The sequence below is a fragment of the Lates calcarifer genome, linkage group LG17 (genome assembly GCF_001640805.2).
Source record: "Lates calcarifer isolate ASB-BC8 linkage group LG17, TLL_Latcal_v3, whole genome shotgun sequence".
In the NCBI taxonomy this organism is placed as follows: Eukaryota; Metazoa; Chordata; class Actinopteri; family Centropomidae; genus Lates; species Lates calcarifer.
In genome coordinates, this window is record NC_066849.1 from 18551027 (window position 1) to 18562042 (window position 11016).

An 11016-nucleotide genomic window follows, 5' to 3' on the forward strand; every position below is an offset into this window, starting at 1 on the left:
CAGCCATACTTCTTCAGGGAAGCAATGGTGAACCACTATCGATAAAAATTGAGACAGGCTAGCTGGTTAGCATGCTAACTTTAGTAGAAGAAAAGAAGTGATACAGCCAGAAGCAAAACATTGGAGACAGCTCCTGGTGGGTAAAGGAATGAAGTCTGATGCTGAACTTCCTATGTTTCCTCTACGCAGATGTTAATGCTAACGTTAGCTATGTAGCCATAGCAAAGCTTAGAATTAGGATGGTACATTTTTCACCTATAACATCTGGTGCGATTGCATAATTCCCAGTCCGAGCTCCAACCTTCAGTAACTCCAGCAGAGGAGCACTAGTCAGTTTCACCACAGACTTAGTGGACCCGATGATCTCACCAACCCACCGTCTCGCTGCTGTCGACATCACAGACAAATATTTGTCTTCTGAGACACAGGGCAGGCGGCCGAGTCGGACGTGTCGGCAGGCACATGGAAGAGGAGGTGAAGTGTGAGGGGTTTTAAAACATCCAAAAAAACTGGAGTTGGCTAAAGACCGAGCAGAAGTGGAGATGTGGTGACAATGTGAAAACTGAGTCAGATGTTTTAGCCTGATCTTCAGCTGGATTTGATTTTAATGGTCTCAACCACCTCGAGTTGACCGAGTTCATCTGAAAGCTGCTGCCTGAACTCTGTCCTGTCCTGTTCCACCCAGACAAAACTGATGTGTTTTTATGTAAATTTAATATAAAGTAATTTTCTATGTACCCAGTAATACAGTAAAATTTCATTTTTATGTAATTCAAACACAAGGTTTTGATTTACTTTCATCGAGGTCTTTACCCTGCACCACTGGTATAGATTTAGCTCAATTTTACATAAAATGCACGCTGCTGCAACTGTAATCTGCTCTTGGCTGATTTTTATAGCAGCTGGGCGGCATCAGTTAGTACCAGCTGTGGGCTCCTATTATTTAATTTCCACACTGAATGGGGCTGAGTGCCCAGACCTGGGTCTACACTAATGGCTCAGCTGTTCAGAAATATGAAAACAATCCACGGCCAATCAGGCAAAGATTCCTCTGCATTTGTGGAGACAAAAGCAGCTCACTTTCAGTCTTAAATGCGATCCGGTCTCTGTTAAATCCCAGTCTATTAAACTATTATCCTGCTCTGTATTCTCTTTGACTGTATTCATTCACATTGACCCCTGTCTCCTCGTCAGTGGGACTGGGTCAGACTCAAACCACGTTTCCCACCTTCACCACAACAGGCCAGTATAATGCTCACATTGCTGTGGCTGCAGCACCGATCTGTAGCAGTGCCCTCATTCATAAACAACCTGAGACACTTGAACATCTTCACCTGGGGGAAGTGAGTTAGCTCCAAACCAAAGGAGCCACCAATCCAAGTGTTGTGGGCCTCATGCTTGGGGGTGACGACCCCAGTCTGAACCACTTCACAGTCAGCTGGAAACTGCAGCATTTTCTGACTAAGACATGTGGGATGTGCCAATATTACACACACATGTATACAGCACATTCAGATTCTGCGTCTCAGTTACGGTTTTTACAGTTTTTGTGACACACAGCCTCTTGCCTGTATGTTGTACAATAACCAACTAGACAACAGTTTGCAAGGCTGAGTTAGAGACTGATGCTCGACAGAAAAAAACAGACTGGAGGAGACACAGACCTGGATAGTAGGACAGAAGGTTTTTGGATATGTGCAAATAACGCAGGTACATGTGGAGTATGCACAGCTGCATGTAAACAGGAATATTAGTGGAATATTGATTTTCATTAGCCATGTAAACAACTTCCTAAGAATGCTGTATTTTTCAGAATAAGAGCAAAAACCTGGATATTTTGTGCATGAAAATGTAGTGAATGAAACCAGCAGAACTACATCACCTGCAAAAAGGAGAAGTGCAGTCCTAGGTTTAACTGACTGGACTCTGTCCACACGCCAAGATTTTGTTAATTGAAATAATACACTGACAAGGAGAAGCTCAGGTGTAATCAAACACCCACAGAGAGTACAGCTGCAGACACAGCTCTCACTTTAGTTATACAGGGACCAGCAGCCCATATTCCTGCAACACGACATCCTAAGGGACACAATAAGATGGCTTCTCCAAATCCACACAACACATTTAGAGAGTTTCTTGTGTGTGTTTTGTGAGAGTAAAGAGCTGGCGCGCTGAGTCAGCACGGCTCCTGTAAAAGAGCACAGGTGCCCCATGTTTCCCTGTTCTCTATAAAGTGACTCTTTTACCAGTGATGCTGATTCACAAGGGTTCTTGACTCAGTTCTTGTGGGGGATGACTTCACCTTGGGGGACCCTTTCAGGAGTTAGTGCCTTGGCAACATATGCAGAGCCTTTCGCCACGATAAGGTCACAAACAGTCTCACATTTTCACACACACACACACACACACACCACACCACACACACACACACACACACACACATTTTCATTTTCCTGGATGTAACGTGTGCACAGACAAAGGCTGAATAAAGTTTAATGACTAAAATTGTACTGAAATAATTCACCCCTGCATCAAAACACACACAAGCCTTTCACACTCCTTCTCACACCTTTTCCACCACTCTTTGTTTGAGGCCATTTTTAATACCAAGAGACAAGTGTTTGGTTTACCACGCTGTGATTTCTGGTGTCATATTTAGATATTTTGAGTGCTGTCCTCGTCGTTAAACTATGATAAACCTCTTATCCCTCCTACCAATGCTCTCCGCCCTCCTTGTGCAACATGCTTGTGAAACATTTTGGACCTCGAAACAGATGCCGGGGTGGAGGTTTGCTGAGAATGAGGTGTTTGTGAGGCCGCTGTGTAACCGAATCCAAGCAGCCAAATGACTTCTACGGGCCCAGCTGGCTGCTGGCTCCTATGACAGCATTACCTCTGCTAATGAGAATAAGCTGCGAGGGAGGAGTGTCATGCGTGTGTGTGTGTGGGTATGGGAGTGTGAGAAGGAGTGCGTGCGAGTGTTTATGTGTGTCTGTACCAAGATTACACTGATACAAAGCATCAAAGTAAATGTCAGATTTAAGTCAGAAAACAGACAGGAAAATCTGTTAATTCATTTAACCGATAAATTCACTACCTTTCATCCACTTTTTAGTCTGTTTTTCTTTTCTCTGCGCTTTAGATTCCAGCATTAAACAAAGTCACACGACACCTTCAGCGTGGAAAAACTTTGTTTCGCAGCTTCTCTCTGAGCTGAACAGTCCAATGAGGCAAGAGGGCTTCAGGCCTCCGGGATTCAAGAAGCAAAATAGATCTTTTTCAAAACAGGAACTGCATAGTATAGTTAGACAGGGTTACATGCTCTTCTAAAAAGACCAACTATGTTTTCTGTCAGGCTTTACTAACTTTATTTCCCCCTGGCTAAAGACAGCTACATTAGAGCCACGCTGACCTGCAAAATAATAACAATAAAGCTTTTTATCCTTTTTTTAAGTCTTCAGTTTTGATAAAGAAGTTTGATGTCTGTTACACTGAGTCGGATAAATTATAAAACGATCGGATACAACATTTCAGTACAGTCTGGGTGATCCCAACACTAATGTATCCCACAGTTTCTCTATGACTGAACACATACAGTAGTTGTGACTGTATGTGCACCAGCAGAGCAGAGTTGATCTTGCCCCATCTTGTGGAGAACCTTGTGAGGTGACACTGAGCAAAGAGCAGTGACTTTACTGCAGGTTTTTGTTTGTCTTTGCATGATTTCACTGGTAAACATGACACAGAATGTACAGCAACATGGCCCACAGAGTCTCTGCAGCCGTGAATGAAAATAACAGTGTGAGCAGAAACAGTTGCCACTGAATCAGACTTTTTCCACTTCTGATGTGGACCATTTTCAGAGGCAGTCCTCACGCTGATAAGGCTTTAAAGTTATTCCATGCTAGCATAGAGTGGCTACAAGAAGAACTATTAGATCTTGGCTTCAGTTAGCCATAGTGGTTGCTGTTTGCTTCACACACAAATTTATTCAGTCACGCTGCTTCTCCTGCACCTCCCACAAAACACACAGTTGGAGCTGAAGTTGACCAGAATGTGTTATTTCAGAGGGCAGTGTCTGTTCATTTTTATTGGTTTTTTGTCTCTTTATTTGTCCAAGATAAGCTGATAAAACATAACATCAGCATTTCTAACAACACCCAGATTCACATTCACTCAGTGAATCAGAAAGTGTTGATAGGTAGAAAATAAGTGGGTGAAGTCTGCTGAAGGCGAGCTGACTGTCCAGCAGAGGTCGCTCTATGCCTCTTTACACACAGGAGAGACACAAACTCAGGCCAAACAGACACACACAACTACAAACACATGGCGCTTATTATCTCAGTTAACAATAGGAACTGTAAGAATTATGTGACAGCTACAATTTTCTTGTGTATTTTTAAAACTCTAATACAGAAAAGATGGAGAAGGAAAGATGAGAAGGGGATGTTGTGAAAGCACAAATGTCTATGGCCAACAGAACGCTCCTTTTCCAGCATTTAAACCGTAAATAAACATCTTCCACATCACAGCTCTGCTAGAAAAATGAAACTGACTGGAGTCTGAACCTCTACTCTCAGCTGTTGTTTTTCCACGGCTGGTAAAATACAAACACCTAATATGGCAGCACGGCCTCAAAGTACCTACAGTGCTTTTCTGGTGGAACAATCAATATGGATTTTAGGACGGGTGGCAGTGGCAGGGTGCACTTTGTGTGTGTGTATGTGTGTGTGTGCGTGTGTGTGGGTGGGTGGGTGTGTACACACACAAGAAACGAGAAACACATGTCACATTCACGTGTTAGGTGCAGCCAGGCTGGCGGGGCTGGGGAACTATTCCAGGCTCACATGTTTTATTTTGGGGGTCTGTTGTGTTATTGTTGCCCCCCCCACCCTCACCCCCCTCACGCTTTACTTCACCCCCTTATCTCTCCTGCACTGCTTGGACTCAGCTGTGGCTGTACTGGGTCAGAAACAGGTCTCTTACTGGGAGTGAAATGGGTGCTAAGCTGGGACCATGGTGGGTCTGCTTCAGTTCGGATGATCTGTCTTTAGCCTGTTTCAACACATCTGTCAATGATGCAGCTTTTTTACATGTTTCTGTCCTGTGTAAACAGGAACATGAGTCATTTTCCTGGGGAAGTCACTTTGGCAACTTTTAAAATCATGACATAATAACAGCTAACCCCCCCCACCCCCCCAAAATCCAACATCAACAGATCAGCTGGTCTTTAAGTGCATTTGCATGCAAAGTTGCAAGATAAATTTCAACATCCTTAGACAATGACAGTTCAAGAACAATGACAGTTTATCACTCAGTCACTTGTGGTAAGTGTTGCATGGTAACTCAGACACCTACGACGTCAATAAATGCTTGCCATCGCAACACTATCATTTTTATCATCCTCTTAGTTTGCAGCTTTAAGTTTGAATACGCAACTCAAACCTGCCGCAATCAAACTTGTGGCAGTCTTTGAGATAAAAAACTTTTATACAAAATATCTTCTCTTCATTCTGGAGTGATTGAAGCAAATCAAATAACATGAAGAAAGATTTAAGATGGATTCTTTATGACCAAGGTAGACACTGCTACCAGCTACTGCACATGGATCAAATGTGGACTGAAATAATGAAATAAGTGATGAACAACCACATGCACAAACCACTATCCTGCCAAAAGTATTATTGTTTTAGAGATGCACTTTACATCAGAAATGTCTTTTATCTTTTTTATATATTTTGTTTCTGCATATTTTGTATGTTTGCACTGAAAAAGGAGAAGCTCTCCAATCTCGTTGTACTTTCAGTATAATGACAATAAAGGGCATTCAAATTCAGTAAAGATGTTTAGGAAAACTTAACCTTTGACCTTTCAAATGCATACCAACTGTGTTTTATATGTCAGTTCAGAAAAACTACAGCTGCAGGAATATTTAACTATTATCTCAGTTTCCCACTTCTTTAACTGTACAGTGTGGTTCCTGCTGCAGGTGACGGCGGTGAAGGTGTGGTGTGTGTTTTGTGGTCGTGCTGGGATGTGGGATGGGAGGCTGAGTCAACCACTGACCCAGCAGAAGAATGAGGAGCTGGGTGGTGCCCGCTGATCCCAGCCCAGATTTAATGCACGCCGGCACGAGGAGGACAGGAACAGGCATGAACACGCAAGCGAGAGCACACACAAAAATACAACACACTGGAATGCAAAAAAAACACATTTAAACGTGCACACAAACTGGAACATGTGAGGAAAAACTTTTACACGTACTGTGGACTTGTAACTTGACACGTACACACAGACAGCAGTGTGTGTGTGTGTGTCTTCAGTGTGACTCGAACCCATCCCTCAGTGTGACATCAGAAACAACAGGCGGGGCTATTTACCCGGGAACACACTCCCTCTGCTCAGAGGCTGACAACAATGTATCAACTGACAACACACACACTCAAACTTATACACACACAGTGACAAAGAAAAATGCATTATTCACAATCAAGTAAACTGTTCTGTATGTGCATCTTTTGTGTTTTTTTAAAGCTGCTTGAACAAAGACATCTCCAGATGGTCTGAACACTCATTTTGTGAGTTCTGTGTTCATTCAGTAACATGATGTCTCAGGGTCATCGTGCTGAAAAATGTCTCTGAGAGACTTTCATGCAAAAACAGGAAGTCTGTTGAATGAAACTTGCCACAAACAAAACTTGCTTCCTCTCAGAGGTCGCTCGGGTAAAATGCCAGCAAAAAGAAAAACGGTGCCGCATCCAGAACCGCCTCGTAACACACTGGCCTCATCACTCACACCTCATTACATGAAGCCCTGTCTACAGGTTTAGAGACTTAAAACTGTAAATGAACATAATAAGAGTTGTGAGGAATATTTCCCCATCAGACCTGAACTTGCATCACACTGATGACAACACTCCAGTTCATTAACACATTAATAAACGCAATTCACCTTCTTCTACTTCTGCTACAGAGAATACAGACTACTGCTACGTGTCAAAACAAAGTGTAGATATTCACATCAACATCCAGGTTGTGATAATAACAATGGAAACGCATGGATGCCTTGTGCCAGCCAGAGTCTGTAAATCAAGGTAATTAAACCCAAATCTAAAGTATATAATGCACCATCATCAACGTACAGTATTTTAAAATCTCTGCGATCACACAACTGCCCTTAGTTGTCCAACGATGTGAATATTTGCAAGTGATAAACATAAATCTTTCCTCTCTCAAACCTCCGTCCCCACGTGACAGTGACTTCTGAAACTTCCCAGAATGCTGTGCAGATAGACAAGCATGATAACAATAGTGATAGTCAGAACAAGAAAGCAAAGGTTTCAGAGTGGGCAGAAAGAAGAGTCTGGGAACCGTTATTGCAAACTCAACCTGTTCTCTCACTCCTCTGTGTTCTGGTCCATTTTCTACCACCGACTGTGTAGAAATTAGTTCATGACTCTCAGTGGATTTCTTTGTTGACGCCAGTGCAGCTTTAGACAAAAAGGCTTTTGCTCTTTTAATTCTGTAGGATGATACCAAACCTGACACAAAACTAGATTCTATATTAATTACATTCTTCTCAGGGACTTTCAGTCTGTGCACATGGTGCAGCTGAGATGTGATCTATATTTTTGATACCACGACGACGGATATCCAATTATCCATTTTCCTTACTTTCTCACCTTACTCATGCTCACATTTATTAGCCAAGTATCTATCAGGTTAAGTACAGTGTTAGCTTGTGTCTTTCCACAAACAAATAAATGCCAGTTCTCTTTGTCACTATTCAGTTTAGACCAAAAAGTAACTCCAAATAAAACATAAACCTATAAAACATTAGTTTACAAATAGTGTCAACAAAAACAGTAAAATCACTGCTCTGCTTAGAAACTGCCACATACAGTGAGACTTTCACTGCAGATCTGTGAGCCATGTGTTGTGCAGCCTGTATGAACACTCCCTCTCATGAATATGAGCACTAAAAAGATGCAGGATGCATAGTTTAGCAACATACCCCAGGCACGAGTGTCTCCGACCGTGTCCGAAACCAGTCGGCACTCCTTTCCTTGTCCACCGGAGGTCTTTGCTCATTGTCCCTTGAGCTCCTGACTTACACAAAACACTCTGGAAAGTAAAGAAATTAACCTGCTCATCTTATTAATGTTCTTGAAACTTTGCAATCAGTCTGTTATTTTTCTACCATGAACATTCGGCCAGCTCCGGACTGACTCCATGGAGGTTTTGGACTGCGACAAGCCAACGCACAGGAAGACTCCAGGTGAGAGACAAAAACAAAACCGATAGTCAGATGGAGGATGGATCTGATTAATCCTCGGTGCCTCAGGATGGAGGAAAAATGGTTGAGGAATGTTGCAGATTTCTTCCACTGAGATCCCAGGCAAGCCTCAACAAGGCTGTCTGGAGTATGATATTCAATTAGTCTTTCCACAAGAAAGGAGCAGAAAAGGAGCTGTTGTTCCTGAAGACTCACTGCACTGAAGGATTTTCCACAGCTGTCTCTCCTCTCTCACTGGTTTGTTGTCGTCGTAAGTACCAAAACTAATCCCAAAACGTGACACTGACTACATTCCTGACAGGGTGTTAAACAGCACAGCTCTAAAACTGCCCAGAAGAAAACAGAAGATCTGGTGAGAAAGTTTTACAGTAGCTCTGTTACCCTGCTTCTCTGTCAGTCAGTCACTCACTCACTCACTCACAGGAAAAGGGAAAGAGTCGTTGCTGAGAGCGATGACACTGCACTGTAGCGTCAGCAAGGACCTCTTCCTCCAGCTAGTCTGAGAGCTTTTGGAGTCCCCTGAGGTCGCTGTGAGAGCAGAAGACAGCCCCCTTTCAAGTCCCTTCTGAGCTGTCAACGAGTCTGTTTTGTACAGGTTATCCAATGCAAAGAGCAATATGAATGTTTTGATATCAAATTATGGGCTGATCCTTTTTAAGCCTCACTTTCAGATATCTAAGGCAACCCTGAAGCAGCAAGCGCTGACCCTTTCTGAGCTTCGTGAAACTAAAAATACTCCAACATTTGGACTGTTACAGAGGAACATTTTGGTGTGTCCCAACAAAGGGAGATCTGACTCCACTGCGGGGCTGGCGGGTGTTTTTGTGTGTGGCAGAGCTGGCTTGGCTCAGCCTTCGTTGACACGTGAGATCAGCGGGCCGCCTGACCCGACACCCTCCTTCTGCTGCCCTGCAGCTATGTAATTACAGGGGGATATTGTTAGAGTTGCTGCTGGGCAGGGTGGCATGGGAGGCGTGGGGGGTGAAGAACCCAAAACAATTGCACATTTACTAAAAAAGTATACACGGTAGACTGATATTTATCAGTTTTATAAGATTTTAAGAGTTACTTAAGGGTCTAACTTTTTTATTACAGATTAATATTCAGTGTTTTTTAATAAAACAATAAATTGTTCAGTGAATGAAATGACAAAAAGGGTTTTTTTAAAAAACAAAAAAACAAACAAACATTAGAACTCAGATTTAAAGATGATACCTTAATCCTTGTTATACCTTGAAGATATTCAGTTTCCAATAATAAACAACAAACACTGGAACCAGGGAATGTTTGAAAAAATGACTAAAACAGTTGCTCCATCACCATTATCAAAACAGTTGCAGATTATTTTTCTGCTAATCGACTATTTGATTAATCAACTTTTCAACTCAGCTAAACTAGACTAAAAATCGCAACAATAATTAATCTTAATGCAATATAAAACTGTAAGCAGTGTTTACAAGATTGCAGATGAAAAACAGAAATTAGGAAGTAAGTGTGACTAAAAAGAGAGTGAGAAAGGTTGAAGAAGAGCGTGAAAACAAATGTCACAACTACTCTGGACTCATTAACTTTTCACACATTGTATGATAATAAGCCAGATGTGGGATGGTACTTCAGCTAACAGACCGTTGTTTCACAGCTGAGGTTACACCCTGATAATAGACACATACACATCAGCTATTTAAAAAACGACAACAGATTCCTGGCAATAAAGTCAAGGAATCAGCAACAAGATCTCACCAATGCAGAGCTGTCAAATGTTTTAATTCTAGTTTTATCACTTTTCCAGGCATTTCAAACTCCTGAAGAAAATACTGAACCTCTGTATTGTCTGCTCTGAGTAATTCAATTATGTACGGGCTGTCTATGGTTCATCAGCAGAGAACTATAAAACAATGTGGCTATACTGTGTGAATGGGCACCCAGCTAACCTCATCAAAACAGGTCCTTTACGAAACATCTCTTTTTATATCTTCCTCGGTGCTGCCATGTCTTTACAGTGGAAAGGACTGGGATGGTCACTGAAAGCAGTGAGGGCAGAGCCTGTGTTTCTGGCTGGTGGTGTTTAAAGTTTCAAACATGTCAGCTTCAGATAGAGGGACACTCTTTGCGTTGCAACAGTCAAAACCACCACAATCACTTCCCTAATAAGCACAATGTGAACACTGCAAACTAAAAAGAGGATGCTGCACAGATGATTATATCTTCTATATGTGGTTGTTGAGGTCAATGCATTCATGTCAGGTACCTCGTAATAGGCACTCTACAGATAAACTATAAATAAGTGTCTACTATAACAGTTTCCGTATCAATGGTGTAAGCACATTTGGATCCGTAAACATCCCTGCAATGCTTAACTGAAGTTACCAAAATGGTTTAAAAAGATTATAATGTAGTTGTAAGCAGATTTAAGTGTTTGCCAACATCTTTAATTCCCTCTGAGGACATCCACAAGTGGCTGTTGTAATAATATATGTTCACAGGAGAAGTTGTAATTGTAGACAAATACAGTAGACGAATAAGCACTTAAAATGTCCTTACATCTTCTTATAACTACATTACATTGTGTTATGTACCATTTATTACATGTTCGTATACTGCTAATAAATGCTTAAATTAAAAGTGTTACCCTTAAGTTAATTAAAGGTGCTCAGTAAATCAAGTTTGTCTGAGAACCTTTGGGTTCAAGACACTGATCATACAATCACAACATTTCTGGT